Genomic DNA, 18,834 nt, shown 5'->3' on the forward strand with positions numbered 1-18,834 from the left:
CGGCGAGGGAGACCAAAAACCTGTTTCATGCTGATATGACTTAAAGTAACAAGGCGAGAGTATAAAGATGGTGTAAGACAGTGAGCATACGAGTTGCTGGCATATTCAATAGTGGATTGGATGAGGGATAAATAAAATATTCGCTTAGTTGTGTGATCTACTGTACGGCGGCAGCGGCGGAATGCTCCTATCTTCTTATAAACAGATGTACACACATGGTTGACTTGATCCTCAAAGGTGAGGTGTTGGTCAATAATGAGGCCAAGATAACGCGCTGTGGCAGAAGGTCGAATATCGACACCACCGCATGCAATGGTAAGATCCGGCGGAAGAGGCAGAGCCTTCTTCCGAAGCACCATGAACTTCGTTTTCTGGGCATTCAAGATGAGACCAATGCTTCCAAGGTACGTATTTAGTCTGTTCAACTCACTTGTCAACTTGTGCTGAAGTTCTCCAGTAGACTGACAGTGTATATAAAAGGCGATATCGTCAGCATACTGTTGGGACTCTGCGTGGCGAAGTACTCCAGGGACATGTCGCACGTACAAAGAGAATAACAGAGGCCCTAGCACCGACCCTTGCGGAACGCCTCGTGTACAATGTGTCTCGTCTCCTCTGTTATTTCCAATTTTCACCTGTTGTCGTCGACCCTGGAGATAGCTGGAGAACCACTGTAGTGCTACTCCGCTTATGCCAATAGCTTGAAGCTCGTTAAGTAGTAGTTCATGGCGTACCCGATCGAAGGCCTTGCTCATGTCCACGAGTACAACCCCGCAATACTCGCCCTTGTCCACACTCATCATCCAGCGGTTTACTGCGAGAGTTAACGCATCCTCACAGGAGTGCCCTCTGCGGTAGGCGAATTGCTCGTCTGGGAGAATACGAAGCTCAGCGTGATCTTGAAGGAACCTAATCATTTGCCGATGTACTACCTTCTCAAGGATCTTAGAAACAATCGGCAAAAGTGAAACGGGGCGATAATTCGACGCTTCAGATTTGTCCCCTGACTTGTGGACAGGACACACTGTAGCCAATTTGTAGACGTCTGGCACCATTCCAGTACTCAAGGACTCGTTTATGATCTGCGCTATGGGACCTGCAGCGGCAGGCTCACAGAGGCGTAGGAGCAGAGGAGGAATGTCATCCGATCCAGCTGCCTTGGCACAGTTCAAATGCTTCAACAGGTCGCTTATCTCCAGAGCTGAAACGGCACGAAATTCTTTAAAAGATGGGGCGTCTGCGTCAGCTGTTGTCGAGATGTCATGTATTAGGTTGCTCAAGGGTGGGCAAGGATTAGGATCAGTGACGAACTGAGCCGTGGATGGTGAAGGAGACGGAGACAGTTCTCCATTTGTTTCGGTTGTTATTGTTTCCTTCCGAGTGGACTATTTCGCGAGCATTGTTGTTGGCCTCATCGGCCGAATTCTTCCTTCAGACTGTCCACACACGGAGTCCTGCGAGGAGTAGCCCCGAGCAGATTCCTGCATTCGTTGAACACGAAAGAGTTCAACATCTACTGCCCGGCAGCTACGCCGCTAATGCACAGGCGCGGGTGACGGGATCGGGAGAGGGAGAGGACATGCACTCCTTGATGTTGAAGGCATGGAGCAATGACTCACGTAGTGTTCTAGTTTTAGTTTCTCCGCCGTGAAGTCCTGTTGTGTCCAATGTAAATATACGCTGGTCCGCTGCGAAGAGCCGCGCAACGCACTAGTAGTGACGATGTGGAGTTGTGAATTATTTGATTCGCCACTCCGTTTCGTTGCAAGAGAACACGTCCAGTGGCTTCGCCGTTGTGCTGGCCATGTATTTCTTCAGTCGTCCATAACTCCTGAAGGGCACAGCGATGAAGCGCCAGGCGAGTAGCAAAACATTTCGAAAATTTGCCTTGCTGTAGTGTTGTTTCCGCATTCACAACCGGTCCAGCGCGCGCGGTTCTTCCTCGCACCTGTACTGCAGATAGCGTCGCCTTCGAAATATTCGTTTGTACCCGTCTCTTGCCCGATTTTGATGGCCAATAGCTTAAAATTTTCAGTAGGAAAATTAGAAGAATTTGTCCGAGAGACATTTCAATTTTAGGACAATAATTCATGTCAGAATTACGCCTGCACCAACTGATACTTTGGCCCCGTATGTACGCCAAACCGTATCGATTAAAACAAAAAACTCTCGGACAAATCCTTACAATGGGTATTGAGAGTATGTTCCTAGAGTTTGAAAGGCCTAGGAGAAAGCATCAGTACAAATTATAGCAATAAAAACTGCTTTATGGCAGTTTTCTAAAAAACGTTATTGTGTTCTAGTCCATGGACCCCGTCTAAAAAGTAAGAAATTAACGAAATGTGATTGCCGAAAATTAAAATTTCACACAAAACCTCACAATTATCACAACACTTGAAATGCTGTTTTCAACACTAAACTTGTACTGCACCAACAATTGGCAACATGCATGTCATGCATGCATAGGAAAGAGGATCACGAGGAGAAAAAGGTCTTCTACATGTAGCTTTTCATTCTGTGTGTGATTATTGTGAGGTTTTGTGTGAAATTTTAATTTTCGGCAATCACATTTCGTTAATTTCTTACTTTTTAGACGGGGTCCATGGACTAGAACACAATAACGTTTTTTAGAAAACTGCCATAAAGCAGTTTTTATTGCTATAATTTCTTTTGTTTTTTCTGTCACCAATCAATGGAATGCCCAATATGTCAATGATGGCCTTCACATCATATCAATACAGTATTATACGCATTGATGAGCAAGCCTTTTCTTGCAGAAAATGGCACTAGCATGTTCGTCTGCGGGGCCCGGGGGAAACATGTGAGTAGTGGTGGACCGTGGTGATTAGGCCTCGACCAAATATGCTTGCGCATATTTCCGCATATTTTGTGAGACAGTTCATATATGGCATATTGAGCGAGCATATGATTCAAATATTCTAAAGAAAATGAGGACAAAACATTCATGTTATGGACAAAATGCGTTCAGAAATGCCTTTTATGGATGAATTTGGAATGGTTGAGGCGTTTGCAACATTTCCCCAGGGATGAACACTATCGCTACGGTTGCTGGGGATACACTTCCATACGATTCTGCATGTGTTTTGATTTGCACCATAAGCATGATAGCCGTGAAGCCAATGAATTTTCCAAGGTTTTAATTTTACAGAAATGATCTACACTTTCTGCTTATGTCGAGCATATTTTTGCATATCTTTTTGCATATCTTGCTAAGCCTTTGGCATATCATGGCCGTTTTCCCTGATATGCGACGAACATAATATGCTCTTTTTTAAGCATATTTGGTCGAGGCCTAGTGGTGATACTTTTTTTATATGGAGGTCATTCTGTGCATGTTGCTGTAGCAGAATTTCATTACTCTGTCATAAAATTGGCTTGCCTTTCAGATATTTCAGATTTCCCCACCCTCGATCAGATTTATTTGAGAAATGTAACCAGGTGCGTGTCGCAGATGTTTTTGTTGATTCTGTGTTTATAATGGTTTATAATCATGGGTTATCGTGATAAGGTCATCGATATGCGACGAACATAATATGCTCTTTTTTAAGCATATTTGGTCGAGGCCTAGTGGTGATACTTTTTTTATATTATTATCATGGAGGTCATTCTGTGCATGTTGCTGTAGCAGAATTTCATTACTCTGTCATAAAATTGGCTTGCCTTTCAGATATTTCAGATTTCCCCACCCTCGATCAGATTTATTTGAGAAATGTAACCAGGTGCGTGTCACACATGTTTTTGTTGATTCTGTGTTTATAATGGTTTATAATCATGGGTTATCGTGATAAGGTCATCCTGCATCATATGGCACTGAAATCGTAATCCTGTTGATGTCGATACAACTTTTGGAAGTAGTTCAATGACGTTAAACTGTAAGTCCACGATTTTCTAAAACAACACAGCAAAGGAGGAACAATAAACATGTATTAAAATGTAAACAAATACATTGCTGAGTCTGACACCTCGTTCCAACAACTACACTGATCCTGAGGATAAAAGGGGCAAGGCTATGGTTGGAGGTACTGAGAGATAAACAAGGCACTCCATAATAATAAAATCTTACACATCTTTTGGTGAGTGTGGATGATATCCAGTCGAACCTCTTTAGGACGAACACCAAGGGACCGATGGTATTTATTCTGTGAGTTTGTCTTAAGCTATTTTATAACCAGTGAATACAATTATTTCTCCAATAGACATACGAATAGATTTCTTCTACAGCGAAAGATTCTAAGCCACACCAACTCATTGACTACATTGTAGTCTCGTATGAAACAAATGAGTCACTAGAGAGGTTGTGCAAAACGAAAATGCAACTTCGCAAGAACTTTCGCAACTTTAGACGCGAAACTTGCAGGGAACGCGAAATGAACTGTCGTAGGAAATTTCGTGAGATCGGGTCATGGCGTACGTGCACTTGGCCCGCGCAAACTACGAAAATGTGCAGAACGCAAAGTTCGTGCAAAATTCGTACACACTTTCGCAAGGACTGTAACGAAACTTCGTTCGAATTTTCGTTTTGCAGAACCTCTCTATCTACTGAACCTTTCTTTAGCAACATGACGGCAACTGAAACAGCAACAGAGAAAGTACGATACATGTACAGCACATTCTTGCAGGTACACGTACTACAAACAGATTGCAGATCGTAATTCTTGCTTTGGCGGCACGAAACTGTATTTGGGGCAGTGCAATCTCGGCGGTACTCACAAATAATAAATCAAACCGCCCAGACTCGAGTAAACAAATCCAATCATACAAGAAGGAGATCTTCACGAGACGAGACTGCGCCCATTGGCTTGTTTCGTATGAAGCAAACAAGTTTACTGAAGCTCTCCACAATGGAGATTTTCCCTGATATGCGAATTTAATTTGCAAACTCGGTCAATGGGTCCTTGAACCTTTCCCTCCAGATTGGGAACTGCCAACGATAGTATGCCACTGACCAGTGCCTTACTTGTAACGTACCAATGTACAATGATTATGAGTATTTCGACAACACATCTAACATAAGCCTTACCGCCAAGAAGGTGAACTCGCGTTCTTCGCACACTGTAGACAAGGGCAAAGAGATAAAAATGGATCTAAATCCGAATAAAATCAGCACACGTTTCCGTAAATGAAGGGGTGAGCATAAGCAAATGAATCGAAGGAAACCGGTCAACTCAGAGATCACCTGTCAGCGAAAGAGATCCTGTCAGCTTTTCCATTATTTATTACATTCCGCCCAAAATCAGCACACTTTTCGTAAATGAAAGAAAACAAGCAAATGAATCAAAGGGAACTGGTCAACTCACCTGTCATTGAGTAATATTCCGCGAAAGGAGGTCTCAGCAGCGCCGAAACGAAATAAGCAAGACCAGGAGACGAAATATCCGAAACAGCTCATACAAGAAGCAGTTCCAAAGAAGGAATCCGGAAGTTCCTCGCGCATGCTCATCCGAACACGGACTGCATGAGTTGTCTGATGATTGCCTAGCGGCATGAAACTCAGATTTACAACCAATGCACTGCAACCAAGAGTCCATAACCCAAGAGTATGCAACTGTGATCATGGGTGCATGCGTGGCGCGCTGCCTTCATTACGTAACTTGCCTTCATCACGCTCTGAAAGCATGCATTCAAACTCTCAATTTCTCGCACGAGCCCATCCGTTTTTGCTCGATTCGTTCCAGTACCTACACAATCTCTGAATTCTGGCGCGTGAACTCCAGTTCCGTACGAAAGTTCATTTCAAACTAGAGGGAAAGTGCGGTGTTTGATTTTCCGCAGTGCGCGGACTGCAGCTGAATGATGTAATGAAGGCAGCGCGCCGCGCGGTTGGCCCATAGAAAAGAGATCACAGTTGCATACTCTTGGGTTATGGACTCTTGCTGCAACACAATGTCTGCCGTGCACGTGCACAGCACGCGGCTACCACCCGTTGGTAGATCTAATACCGAGCACTTTACGTAGAGACTTACGTAGCCTAAGTGAAATACCGAGCACCTTACGTAGAAACTTACGTAGCATAGCGATGTCGTTTTTTCTGCCATGTGAACACAATAATAGAAAAGCTGACAGGATCGCTTTTCTAAATGAACATTTTGAATGCACCCCACTTTCAAGCTTCGTGAGATATTTGCCCGATCGCATGTACACGATTCTGGCATACTGCCTGGCTCGCGTGACAGCTCGCGTGACAGCGGCCTGTCCAAAATGGCGCCCACGCTTTTGTACGCGGCTGTGAGCCCTGAACTTCCTTCTTTGGAACTGCTTCTTGCATGAGCTGTTTCGGATATTTCGTCTCATGGCCTGGCTTATTTCGTTTCGGCGCTGCTGAGACCTCCTTTCGCGGAATATTACTCAATGACAGGTGAGTTGACCAGTTGCCTTTGATTCATTTGCTTGTGTTGACTCTTTCATTCCGGAAAAGTGTGCTGATTTTGGGGCGGAATGCAATAAATAATGGAAAAGTTGACAGGATCTCTTTCCTAAATTTTGCTTTTCTGCTGCCGAGCTGCGAGGCCTCCTTTTACGGAATACTCGATGACAGGTGATCTCTAAGTTGACCGGTTTCCTTCGATTCATTCGCTTATGTTCACCTTTCATTTGCAGAAGCGTGTGCTGATTTTATTCGGATTTAGATCCATTTTTATCTTTTTGCCCTTGTCTACAGTGTGCGAAGAACGCGAGTTCAACTTCTTGGCGGTAAGGCTTATGTTAGATGTGTTGTCGAAATACTCATATTCATTGTACATTGGTACTTTACAAGTAAGGCACTGGTCAGTGGCATACTATCGTTGGCAGTTCCCAATCTGGAGGGAAAGGTTCAAGTACCAATTGACTGGGCCGAGTTTGCAAAATAAATTAGCATATCAGGGGAAATCTCTATTGTGGAGAGGTTCAGTAACTTGTTTGTTTCATACGAAAAAAGCCAATGGGTGCAGTCTCGTCTCGTGAAAATCTCGTACTTGTATGATTGGATTTGTTTACTCAAGTCTGGGCTGTTTGATTTGTGAGTACCGCCGAGATTGCACTGCCCCAAATAAAGTTTCGTGCCGCCAAAGCAAGAATTACGATCTGCAATCTGTTTGTAGTACCTGTAAGAATGTGAAGTACATGTATCGTACTTTCTCTGTTGCTGTTTCAGTTGCCGTCATGTTGCTAAAGAAAGGTTCAGTAGAGAGGTTCTGCAAAACGAAAATTCGAACGAAGTTTCGCGACAGTCCTTGCGAAAGTGTGTGCGAATTTTTGCACGAACTTTGCGTTCTGCACATTTTCGTAGTTTGCGCGGGCCAAGTGCACGTACGCCATGACCCGATCTCACGAAATTTCCTACGACAGTTCATTTCGCGTTCCCTGCAAGTTTCGCGTCCAAAGGTGCGAAGTTTCGCACTTCATGATGTAGAGCGAGAGTTTGTACGCATTTTCGTTTTGCAGAATCTCTCTAGTGACTCAATTGTTTCATACGAGACGAGTCAATGAGTCGGTGTGGCTTAGAATCTTTCGCTGTAGAAGAAATCTATTCGTATGTCTATTGGAGATATAATTGTATTCTCTGGTTATAAAACAGGTTAAGCTCACAGAATAAATACCATCGGTCCCTTGGTGTTCGTCCTAAAGAGAATCGACTGGATATCATTCATACTCACCAAAAGATGTGTAAGATTTTATTATTGTGGAGTGCCTTGTTTATCTCTCAGTACCTCCAACCATAGCCTTGCCCCTTTTCTCCTCAGGATCAGTGTAGTCGTTGGAACGAGGTTTTGGACTCAGCAATGTATTCGTTTACATTTTAATACATGTTTATTGTTCCTCCTTTGCTGTGTTGTTTTAGACAATCGTGGACTAACAGTTTGAAGTCATTGAACTACTTCCAAAAGTTGTATCGACATCAACAGGATTACGATTTCAGTTTCAATATGATGCTGGATGACCTTATCACGATAACCCATGACTATAAACAATTATAAACACAGAATCAACAAAAACATCTGCGACACGCACCTGGCGCATGGCTACATTTCTCAAATAAATCTGATTCAGGGGGAGAAATCTGAAAGGGAAGACAATTTTATGACAGAGTCATGAAATTCTGCAACAGCAACATGCACAGAATGACCTCCGTTTAAAAAAAAAGTATCACCACCACTGCTCACATGTTTCCCCGCAGAAGAACATGCATTATGCTAGTGCCATTTTCTGCAAGAAAAGGCTTGCACATCAATGCGTATACGTGTAATATGGTATTGATATGATGTGAAGGCCATCATTTACATATTGATATGTATGATTTACTGCACGAGTACAATTATTGTACAAGGGCAATACCGGCTGATACATGACCGAACGGCGCCAGCCGTGAGGTCATGTATCAAGCCGGTATTGCCCGTGTACGAGTGCGTACGAGGCGCAGTAAATCATTTATTGCATGCTTGACCAAAACATTCCAGAAAACGGAGAGAAACCTTTCCGACTTTCTCAGTCTCCCGACACACTTGTTCAGTGGTAAACATCGTTTGTGGTTTTGAAATTCTCTATTTCTTTACGATATCGATGGTGTTGTTGTTCGTGATTGAGCACTGCGTGTAGGAAGTCCTGGAACAGGAATTGAAACTGGGATGGGCTCCACAACTTCGTCTCGAACGCATTCAGTTCGTCAAGTTCGTCGGCTGCTCACCAACGCATCGATATCGATGTCAAGGTTGCATTCACCTGCTGAGGCGGCTGGTTCATGTGGCTGGAACAAGTAAGTTATTGTCAGCTCAGTTACATGCGCGCGCGTGTGGTCTGTCATTCTCGTACTTTGTAGTTTGTAGTCAGATCAAGTTAGGTGCTGTTTTGTGTTTCAAATTTGAAACTCTGAACTGTAGCAACTTGATCTGATCACGAACCACAAAGTACAAGAATGACAGTCCGCATGCGCGTACATGTAACTGAGCGGGCAATAACTTGCCGGGCAATACCGAGAAATACAGACCGCTGAGCAAGAGCGCTCATTGGCTGTAGTACAGGCAACCCTCACGTGACATGCAATAAAGGGCATTCCATTGATTGGTGACAGAAAAAACAAAAGAAATTATAGCAATAAAAACTGCTTTATGGCAGTTTTCTAAAAAAAGTTATTGTGTTCTAGTCCATGGACCCCGTCTAAAAAGTAAGAAATTAACGAAATGTGATAGCTGAAAATTAAAATTTCACACAAAACCTCACAATAATCACACACAGAATGAAACGCTACATGCAGAAGACCTTTTCCCCTCGTGATCCTCTTTCCTATGCATGCATGTTGCCAATTGTTGGTGCAGTACAAGTTTAGTGTTGAAAGGAGCATTTCAAGTGTTGTGATAATTGTGAGGTTTTGTGTGAAATTTTAATTTTCAGCTATCACATTTCGTTAATTTCTTACTTTTTAGACGGGGTCCATGGACTAGAACACAATAACTTTTTTTAGAAAACTGCCATAAAGCAGTTTTTATTGCTATAATAGAGAGGTTAAGTTTCACGTAAAAGTCTTACGTCCGTGAACTTTTACGTCAAAAAGTGAAAAAACTCACGTAAAATTTGACGTGTTTTACGTGAGTTGACTGTCCCGCACGTAAGTTCATGACGTGAGTTTTTGGAAGTTTCGCTTGGTTATCCCGACCGAATTTGTGTGAGTTTCCGGAATTTTATCGAGATTTATCAAGTTTGTTGGAAGATTTGATATTTGTGCGAACTAAACCCGAATCCTGCCAGGCAAAATTTCACGTCACGTCGCACGTGTAACTTAACCTCTAAAAATTACACGTAACGTGAGATTTGCACCGCGTTTTGAAAAAGGGCAAAAAACGTGTAACTTAACCTCTCTAATTACCATGGTATACGCGGTGTGCTTTCACCTACTACCAAGACTCAACTTAGTCTTGCTACTACCAAGCAGGGAGTACATGTAGTACAATACGGTATTGTACTACTCCCTGCTACCAAGAGTACATAACCAGGGTTATGTACTCTTGCTACTACGCGTATACGGTTTGTTTTTTGTTTTTTTACGGAGCTCTATCTAGGGGCATGTTCGATTGGTAAGGATCGGGATCGGGATCCAGATCTCAGATCCCTCGGATCCTTCAGATTCAACTGAACACTTTATTTTGGACCTTGACTGTTGCCATGTTGAAAATGGCGCTCACAAGGCACCCAAAAGGGTGAACGTCGTACTCATCCCGTAGGTCGTACAAAAAGTCAACAAGCTCTATCTCCATCCACGTGTGCGTACCACAATGCGTACAAAAATGATTTTTACCAGCCATATACGCACAAAGGTCACATTTGGATCCGTTGGATCCGGTCAACCCTGCTCCCCGAGGAGGGTTGACCGGATCCAAATCCGAAGGATCCGGATCCGGATCCGACCAATCGAAAGGGTGCGAATCCAGTGGATCTGGTGGATCGGGATCCCGATCCTACCAATCGAACATGCCCTAGATCTCGAGCCGCACGCGGTCAGCAATGATTACAAAAACGAAAAAGAAGGTGGGTTTCGCTCTACGGAATTACGTATGAAAATAACGTATGAACTGCACGGAATTTTCATACGTAAAAATCAGAGCTGTTGGGTTTCGCTCTACGTGATTTCTCCACGACTGCTAAACATGCGTTGTTGCTTTGGATCCCATGCCATGGAGACGCGTTGGCTGCATGCGCCCACAGCGGCATGCACCATGAACCGAAACCGCGTTTTCCATTATATTTTACACTTGGTGTACGGTGTGTGCACCTTGTGTTTCGCGCGGCTTGAACGTTGCCATGGACAATTACAAATGCGGAAAATGCGAAAAAAATATTTCAAAAAGTCCTACGCGTATACGGAGGACCCAACGTAGGAAAGAGCTTTCCTACGGAAATCCGTAGAGAGATTTACGTATGAAAGTTGCCCTCGGCCTCGCTCCCCGGCGCGTACGACATACGGATATTCATACGTAATTACGTAGAGCGAAACCTCCCTTCTGCCTGCAGTTGTGTTCTTGTTCGTTTTCCCCTTTGTGTTAATTGGTGTCCTTTTGTGGTGTTTCGGGTGCATCAAACTTATCAGCCTTACTGTCTTGTGTAGAATACTTAGTACGAACCTGTCCGGTCTTCCATATTTTGATCTTGAAAAAATTATTCAATAATTATGGCAAATCAATCTTCTTGGATAATGCCCTGTCCTTTCTCAGGCAAGGAGAGCGAAGAATTCTTGTTAGATTCGTGTAGCTGTAATGTCGAAAGTTATGAAAAAGTTTGCTCGTAAGGTGGCCTCCCCTCTCCACGCTGGCCGTGGAAGGGAAGGTTCGCCACCTAGTTCAGAGAGTGATATCACAGTAGATGCGTCTCCCCCTGCTCCAGGTACAGGCATTGGACAAAAACGTAGAGCTGAGAGCCCGACGGAGAGTCTCGCCCCGAGTGACACTGAAGTCAGACAAACAGGTGCAGAGAAATCCGTTAAGAAACAGCACGCCTGCACCGCTCCAAGTGCAGCCCTGTGCGTCGGGCCTGTGAACGCTGGTGGTGACGGCCAGAGCATCACTGTAGAGATGAGAGACATGTTTGAAAATTTCCGTCATGAACTTCGAACGGAGCTGAAGACAATCGTGACAGACAGCATTGCCGAGACCATCGGACAACGTCTGGACAGCCTCGAAGTCGTCGTGAACGAGCAGCGCCAGGACATCAACCGCCTGTCAGCGGAGAACCGGCGCTTGAAAGCCGCTATCGAAAAATGTACTGAAGATGTTGTAATCTCAGAGAATGGCGCCAAGTCCGCCATTGCGGAAGTAAAGCAGACAGTCGCCACCTTCACTGCCAGACATCCTGTCGCCAACCTCACCAGCCCAAATCCAGCTGGAAATGCCATACAGGGTACCTCGGAGGCGACACTGCTTGACCTCGTGGCTGAAGCCACAGATAAAAGCAGCAGAGTGAACAACATCGTGCTACGCGGCCTTTTGGAGAGCCCCTCCGAAGACCTACCTGCCATAATCAGCACCTTGGCTCCGCAAGTTGCCCCCGGGGACATCCTGTCTGCGACGCGCATCGGTCAGTTACACAGTAACAGCACTGGTGCTGTCACGACTTCAGCTCGTCTAGTGCGAGCTGTGCTGGCTCCCACCACCAAAGCACAGCTAATGCGCCACAAAACGCAGGCCAAGCACAAAGGCGAGAACGTCTATATTCAGCACGATTTAACCCGCCAGGAACAGGCAAGACGAAAAGAGCTGGTTCCCAAGTTCCGTGCTCTGAGAAGCAAAGGCGTCAAATGCCACCTTCCACGTGATGCCATTACACTGAACGGTAAACACTTGACATCCCAGGACATTGCCCGCCTCCTGACCACACAGAGCCAATAGGAAACAGCCCGGGCATCCCCAACACCACACAAGAGATCTGCAACTGCTACGGCTACCACTACTGCACCGTCTACCAGCACGATCAGTATTGCTCATTTATCACCAGCATCAACAGCTACAACTCGAAAGCTAAGTATTGCTCATATTAATGTATGTAGTCTTTATAATAAATTGCATGAGATCAAATCACTTCTACATGCTCATAATATTGATGTATTGACCCTCACTGAAACATGGTTGACCGACACTGTTCCTGATAACTGTATAAACATACCGAACTACACCGTGCACAGACAGGACAGGCAGACTGGGAGAGGAGGCGGTGTCTGCATGTATGTTAGAGATGAGTATGATAATCGGAGATTACACCACTCCTCAGACGTGGAAGTTCTTGCTGTGCAGATAAATGTATGCCAACAACCATTGACCATATTCGGCGTTTACCGAGCGCCAGCGGTACCTGTAAGCTTCTGGTCGATCCTCACTGACTTGATCGACGACTCGCTGAGACGTGCACCAGCCTCCACCTGCTCTATTGTTCTAGGAGATTTCAATGTGAATGTACAAGATCCTAATCATACACACTACTCTCATCTACAAACACTCTGTAGTGATTTCGACCTCCGAAATGTTGTCACCTCGCCAACCAGATATCCAAGCGGAACAACGATAGATCTAGTATTAGTACCCAACTCCACTTTCACCACACCACCTGCAGTACTCAGCGGGACTGATATTGTCTTCAGTAGCTCGACTGTAATTGCGTGTGATATTTCAGACCATAATCTGGTTCATGTTCATTTCACCGTCCATTCTGATGCTCAGCCACACCAGACGAGTAGACAAATACAGATACGTAAGCCACCAGTTCGGTCTCTGAATATCATAGATTTCCAAGAAACAGCCACTGAGAAAATGTTCAACCTGTCCCACCACGCTAGTGCCTCATCGCCAGAGTCTCTAAACACACGCATTGTACATTGGCAGACTGCAGTTCAGGGTGCACTAGACGAGCATTGCCCTGTCAAACGTGTGAATATCAAGAAAGCATACGCTCCAGCCCCATGGATGGATGATGAACTCCGCCTTCTATTGTTTAAGCGCAAACGGGCGCACCGTGCAATGCTCAGACACCCAGACCAGTCAGATCTCGTACAACAGTTTAGAGCACTTCGCAGGCAATGCAAATACCTAACTAGAAAGAAACGGTCGACATACTTCCAAGAACAACTTGTCTGCCACAGAGGCCACCCAAGAGAACAGTGGGGTATTATAAACAATCTACTTGGCAGAGCTAAAGCAAATCAGGAACCTGCTGCTAATGTCTCCGACATCACAAAGACATTTGCGAAAGTCGTGAACGATCCCTCGATTTCTGATAGTGCACCTTGCATGCCCCACGGCCCTCTACCTGAATACTCATTAGCTCAGTTCTCATCAGTCAGTGTTCCGGAAGTGCAATACTACATCCAACGCATGAAAAGCCGTAAAGCCACCGGACCAGACAATGTTCCAGTTGCTGCTTACAAGTTAATCAACGATGAGCTCGCTCCCTCACTATCCAAATTGTTATCTGAATCTCTGACGTCTGGTGAATTCCCAGCTCCGTACAAGTCAGCCCATGTTCGCCCCATCCACAAGCGCGGTGATAGGTCGGTCTCCTCCAACTACAGACCAATATCACTGCTCCCCCATATGTCAAAGTTACTTGAGCACATAGTGCATGATCAACTCATACGCTACATCCAGAATGCACCACCCGCACTGCAACATCTCCCTGCAGAGCAATTCGCCTACCGCAGAGGCCACTCCTGCGAAGACTTGCTGACTTGTGTTACCAACGATTGGATGCTTGCCTTGGACAAGGGTGACTACGTAGTGGCTGCCTTCCTTGATATGTCAAAGGCCTTTGACACTGTCAACCACAACATGTTACTTCAAGAACTACTTGAGATTGGTATTGGCGGAGTCGCTCTGCAATGGTTTCACAGCTACCTTACAAACAGACAACAGTGCGTGGTCACTAAGACTCAACAAGGGCAACCATACACAAGCAACAGAGGCGTTCCACAAGGCTCTGTTTTAGGGCCGTTTCTATTTAACTTGTCCGTGAGGAAACTCCCCGCTGTGCCCAAACACTGCAAAGCCCGTCAATACGCAGATGATGTGTCTTTATACAGGGCGGGGAAGAATGTCCAGAACTTATGCAAAGACCTCACAGAGGACATCATCAAAGTAAAGGAATTCTTGGCAACGAGAGGTCTTATGTTGAACTCCTCGAAAACCCAGCTTGTTGTGTTCAGGCCAAAGTCGAAACCTCTTGACCCCGATGTCAACGTTCAGATTGAAGATGTCACCATCACCCCTAGTGCACACGTGAAATACCTCGGTATAGTTCTTGACGAACATCTCTCCTTTGGAGTTCACATTGCACAATTAGAACGTAAAATAGGCTGTAAGTTAGGAATGTTTAGAAAGGTCCGAGACCATTTAACGATCGATGCTAAGAGGGCTTTCTACATCTGTTCCATTCAGTCCATACTTGAGTATGGGTCTAATTCCTTTGCTCACTGCCTTTCTGCCTCCCTCCATGACCGTGTTGTCCGACTTAGTAATAGAGCGCTGCGTATTGTATTTTGCATGCCCCGCCTATCTGATGTCTCCCTTGTTCTTGCCCGCTACCATATCATTCCCTTGTCTGTCAGGTACCAATTCAAGCTGTACGTTCTAACGTACCGTGCGCTTCATGATCTGGCTAGTGTCTTTGTTGCTAACTGTTTCTGTCTCCGCTCTAATTCTACCTGCACTAGTTCTCGCACCCGCTCTCAAGTGTCCTCTTCCCTTGCTCTTCCGACAGCCAAACGTCGCTATGGTTTATTTTCTGTCACTTTCCTTGGCTCTGACCGCTGGAATGCCCTCCCAGCGGAGGTCCGCTCAAGTTCTTCCTTGCATACCTTCCGTAATTCTGTTCTTCATTTTTTAGGGTACCCTGTCAAAAGGCCTTAGGCCTGTGGGGATTGCCCTATCAAAAATTTAATAATAATAATAATAATAATTTCGATAATGCTTGTGAATTAGGGGTCAAACGGGTGTGTGTACCTTTAACTAACGAACGGGTAATTTTCTGGACGAGCGGGTTAACGGGTACCCTTTAGCAGCCATGTTTAATTTTTGCGCAATCTTCACTTAAATCCTGATTTTAATTTATCTGTTTTCGGTTGCATTTTGATCACATTATGATTCGCGAAGTGATTTGTGTCTGATAGTTGCAGAGGTAGATCTACTAGGTGCAAAAAATGCAACAACAATGCAGACACCCAGCGTGGGGGGTGTAAATAATTGACTCCCGCCTGGAATGCGCGATCCCAGTACTGTAGTGTGGTTCTGTACTGACTGGATCATCGAAATCCAAACGGGTACCCTTTTACTAACGGTACCTGAGATTAACGGACAGATACCCGGGTACCCGGTACACCCCTTTGACCCTACTTGTGATGCTAATGGATGGGATGATACCACCGTTCTGGCTCGGCCTGTCCGTCCAGCCCCGATAAGAACCCGAGGGGAAACATCTGGCTCACACTATACGGTTACCCCACCTAAAGACACAACGTGTTATACTCGGTACTCTGAAGCTTGTTCTGACGTTCCATATGCACCTGATGATATACCTACACCGAAAATTCATTCTGCTGAGGATACTAAGTTCAAGCCTAGTGGTAAGCCAGATGTCTCCCTCCACACTAAAGACTTTAAGTGTCCTGGTCCCCTTGGCCGTGGCTTAGGTGATTGGACTGCCATCTCTCATAACCCGTTTCTTGCTGATCTGGAGGCGAAGGATGAGGATACCGTTTTGCCCGCGCTCGACTCCGCTGTTCACTTGTTCATGGCCGAGAACTTAGACGCACCTGTTTTGCCTTTCATCTCTCCGGTCCAAGTAATGATGGAAAGCAATTTTGATACCACGCCCGTGTTACCTGCTGAAAAAGCTAGTTTTCGCGATGACTTATCTGACGATGAGGAATACCTCGACTTTGTTATATCATCCATATCATGCCTGTCATGATTGTCTGAAGCTATTGTCTGTGTTGTGGTTGACTTCACTCCTTAGTGCTATTGACTGGCCTTTCGTACAATACCTATTGATGTCTAGAGACATACTGTCTAGCCTTCCCCTCGTGCGCTTATTGATACACTATCCAGCTGTTCAGTGGCTCTTCTTCTACCGCTCTCTATCTCGCTATACTCTTCTTCACACTCTATAAGTTCGTGTCTTCTTTACAATAAAATCAGTTCAGTGACTGACGAGTTCGAGATCACAACATGGTGTCAGAAGCGGCTTGATTACGAATCCAGCCGAGTAGCTTGCAATGTAGTCCTCAAACTGTACTCCTCTTTACCCGTTTTAGCCCTCTTACTCAGGCTCTCTCTAGCAATTCTGGCTCATTGCAGAAACCGTCCGTCTGCCTCATTGCAGAAACCGTCCGTCTGCCTCATTGCAGAAACCGTCCGTCTGCCTCATTGCAGAAACCGTCCGTCTGCCACTAAGCAGAATCCGTCCGTCTACCATCCGTCCGTCTGCCTCTAAGCAGCCTCCCTGCCTCCGCGTTCCTACCGGTCGCAGCTCCTCGTGTAAGTCTCATTGCAGCTCCTGCATAGTCCTCAGACGACGTCGATGACCTCCTCGTTCGAGAACAACTGATCGTGGCCTTCCCGGCCGATGCCCAAGTCTTCCTCCTCCGTCAAGCGCCTCAGACCGCTACCACAACTGTCGAGCAGGCCGAAACTTACCTGTGAACGGAGAGGACAGAGATGGCGCTCCGCAAGTCTCTCCCGGGTTCACCGCCCCTCGCAAACGCGGCGGAAACCTCAGACAACTCGTCGTACTGTTCGACCTCCGACATCGTTGCCTCAGTGTAGTAACGATCCATCGAGTCTGTGGTGGTGCAGCTCACCCTCGGCGTGATTGCCCAGCTACAGACAAAAACTCGCAAGAAACTAGGTCACTTCCGCGTGTGTCAACGTGCAACAGCGCCACCGTGACACAAGTCAGAAATCCGTGGGTTGTGTTACTGTAAGTACCACCACAGCACCAACCAGTCATGCTGTCCGTGAGTGCGATGCTGACATGGACTGTCCATTCTTAGGGTAACTCCACGTACTTTCTACTCGTATTCTGTACTCGTAGAGTCGCACTCTGATCTCTGCGTCTTGCTCTTTGTGCTCACACTCCTTCCACATAACGCATGGTTGCGCTCTTTCTCTGCTGGCTCTAGTAAAATGCTCCAGTTCTATTTGGCCTCTTTGCCCTCTGTTTTCACTCTTTGCTTGAAAGGGGAGATGTTATATCATCCATATCATGCCTGTCATGATTGTCTGAAGCTATTGTCTGTGTTGTGGTTGACTTCACTCCTTAGTGCTATTGACTGGCCTTTCGTACAATACCTATTGATGTCTAGAGACATACTGTCTAGCCTTCCCCTCGTGCGCTTATTGATACACTATCCAGCTGTCCAGTGGCTCTTCTTCTACCGCTCTCTATCTCGCTATACTCTTCTTCACACTCTATAAGTTCGTGTCTTCTTTACAATAAAATCAGTTCAGTGACTGACGAGTTCGAGATCACAACAGACTTGACCATCCCTAATGTTGAGCTGAGTGTTCTTCCTTGCTGTGGAGTTACCTCTCACTCTACTTTCCCTTAGTATTCATCTCCAGACGAGTGTTCGTCCTCGCTGTCGAGTTTGACCTACCGTATTATCTCTAATATAAGCACAGTCTCCAATAATAGCACGTCTCCAATAATAGAACACCTTGGGGCGGCATTCAAAAAATAAAGTGCTCAGTCTCCATTATAAGCACACTGCGTAAATTCATTATTGTACCGGCGAAAAAACCCTGAAATGTGTGTGTCATACATGAATTTGGCATGGCAACATGCCTCTGAAATGAGGTTGAAATAATAATGGAACAGTCTCCAATAAAGGAACGTCTCCATTAATAGCACGGGGCGGAGGTACATTGAAAAAATAAAGGACCGTGCTTATATTAGAGATAATACGTGTGTTGGTGTGTCTGCTGTGGTGTCCTGTGTTGCGTTCTCTCTGTTGGCTTTGCGTGGTGCACAGGACCCTCACCCTACAAATACAACAACCCCCTCCAGCTCGCAACACCACCCACCCAACCCCGCCCATTGATACCGCCAGAGGACACGCGCCGCACCATTGAACGGCGCCGCAACATCCGGCAGACCCGCCGTCGAAGCACTCCCGCCTTTGTGGCTAGGTCTCGGCGACGGGCAGCAGCCCGTCTTCAGCAGCGGGCCTGGACAGTCCCTCCCCCGCCCACCACGCCTCCACCGCTACCGGTAAACCCGTCGGCCAGGTTTGACCGGTTCGGTCAAGAACCGGAACTTGTCTCCGAAGCCGAATGGTCGGAGTAGGGTAGAGTATTTGTGCATGTG

Source organism: Sycon ciliatum, chromosome 2, assembly GCF_964019385.1.
Source record: "Sycon ciliatum chromosome 2, ocSycCili1.1, whole genome shotgun sequence".
Lineage (NCBI taxonomy): Eukaryota > Metazoa > Porifera > Calcarea > Leucosolenida > Sycettidae > Sycon > Sycon ciliatum.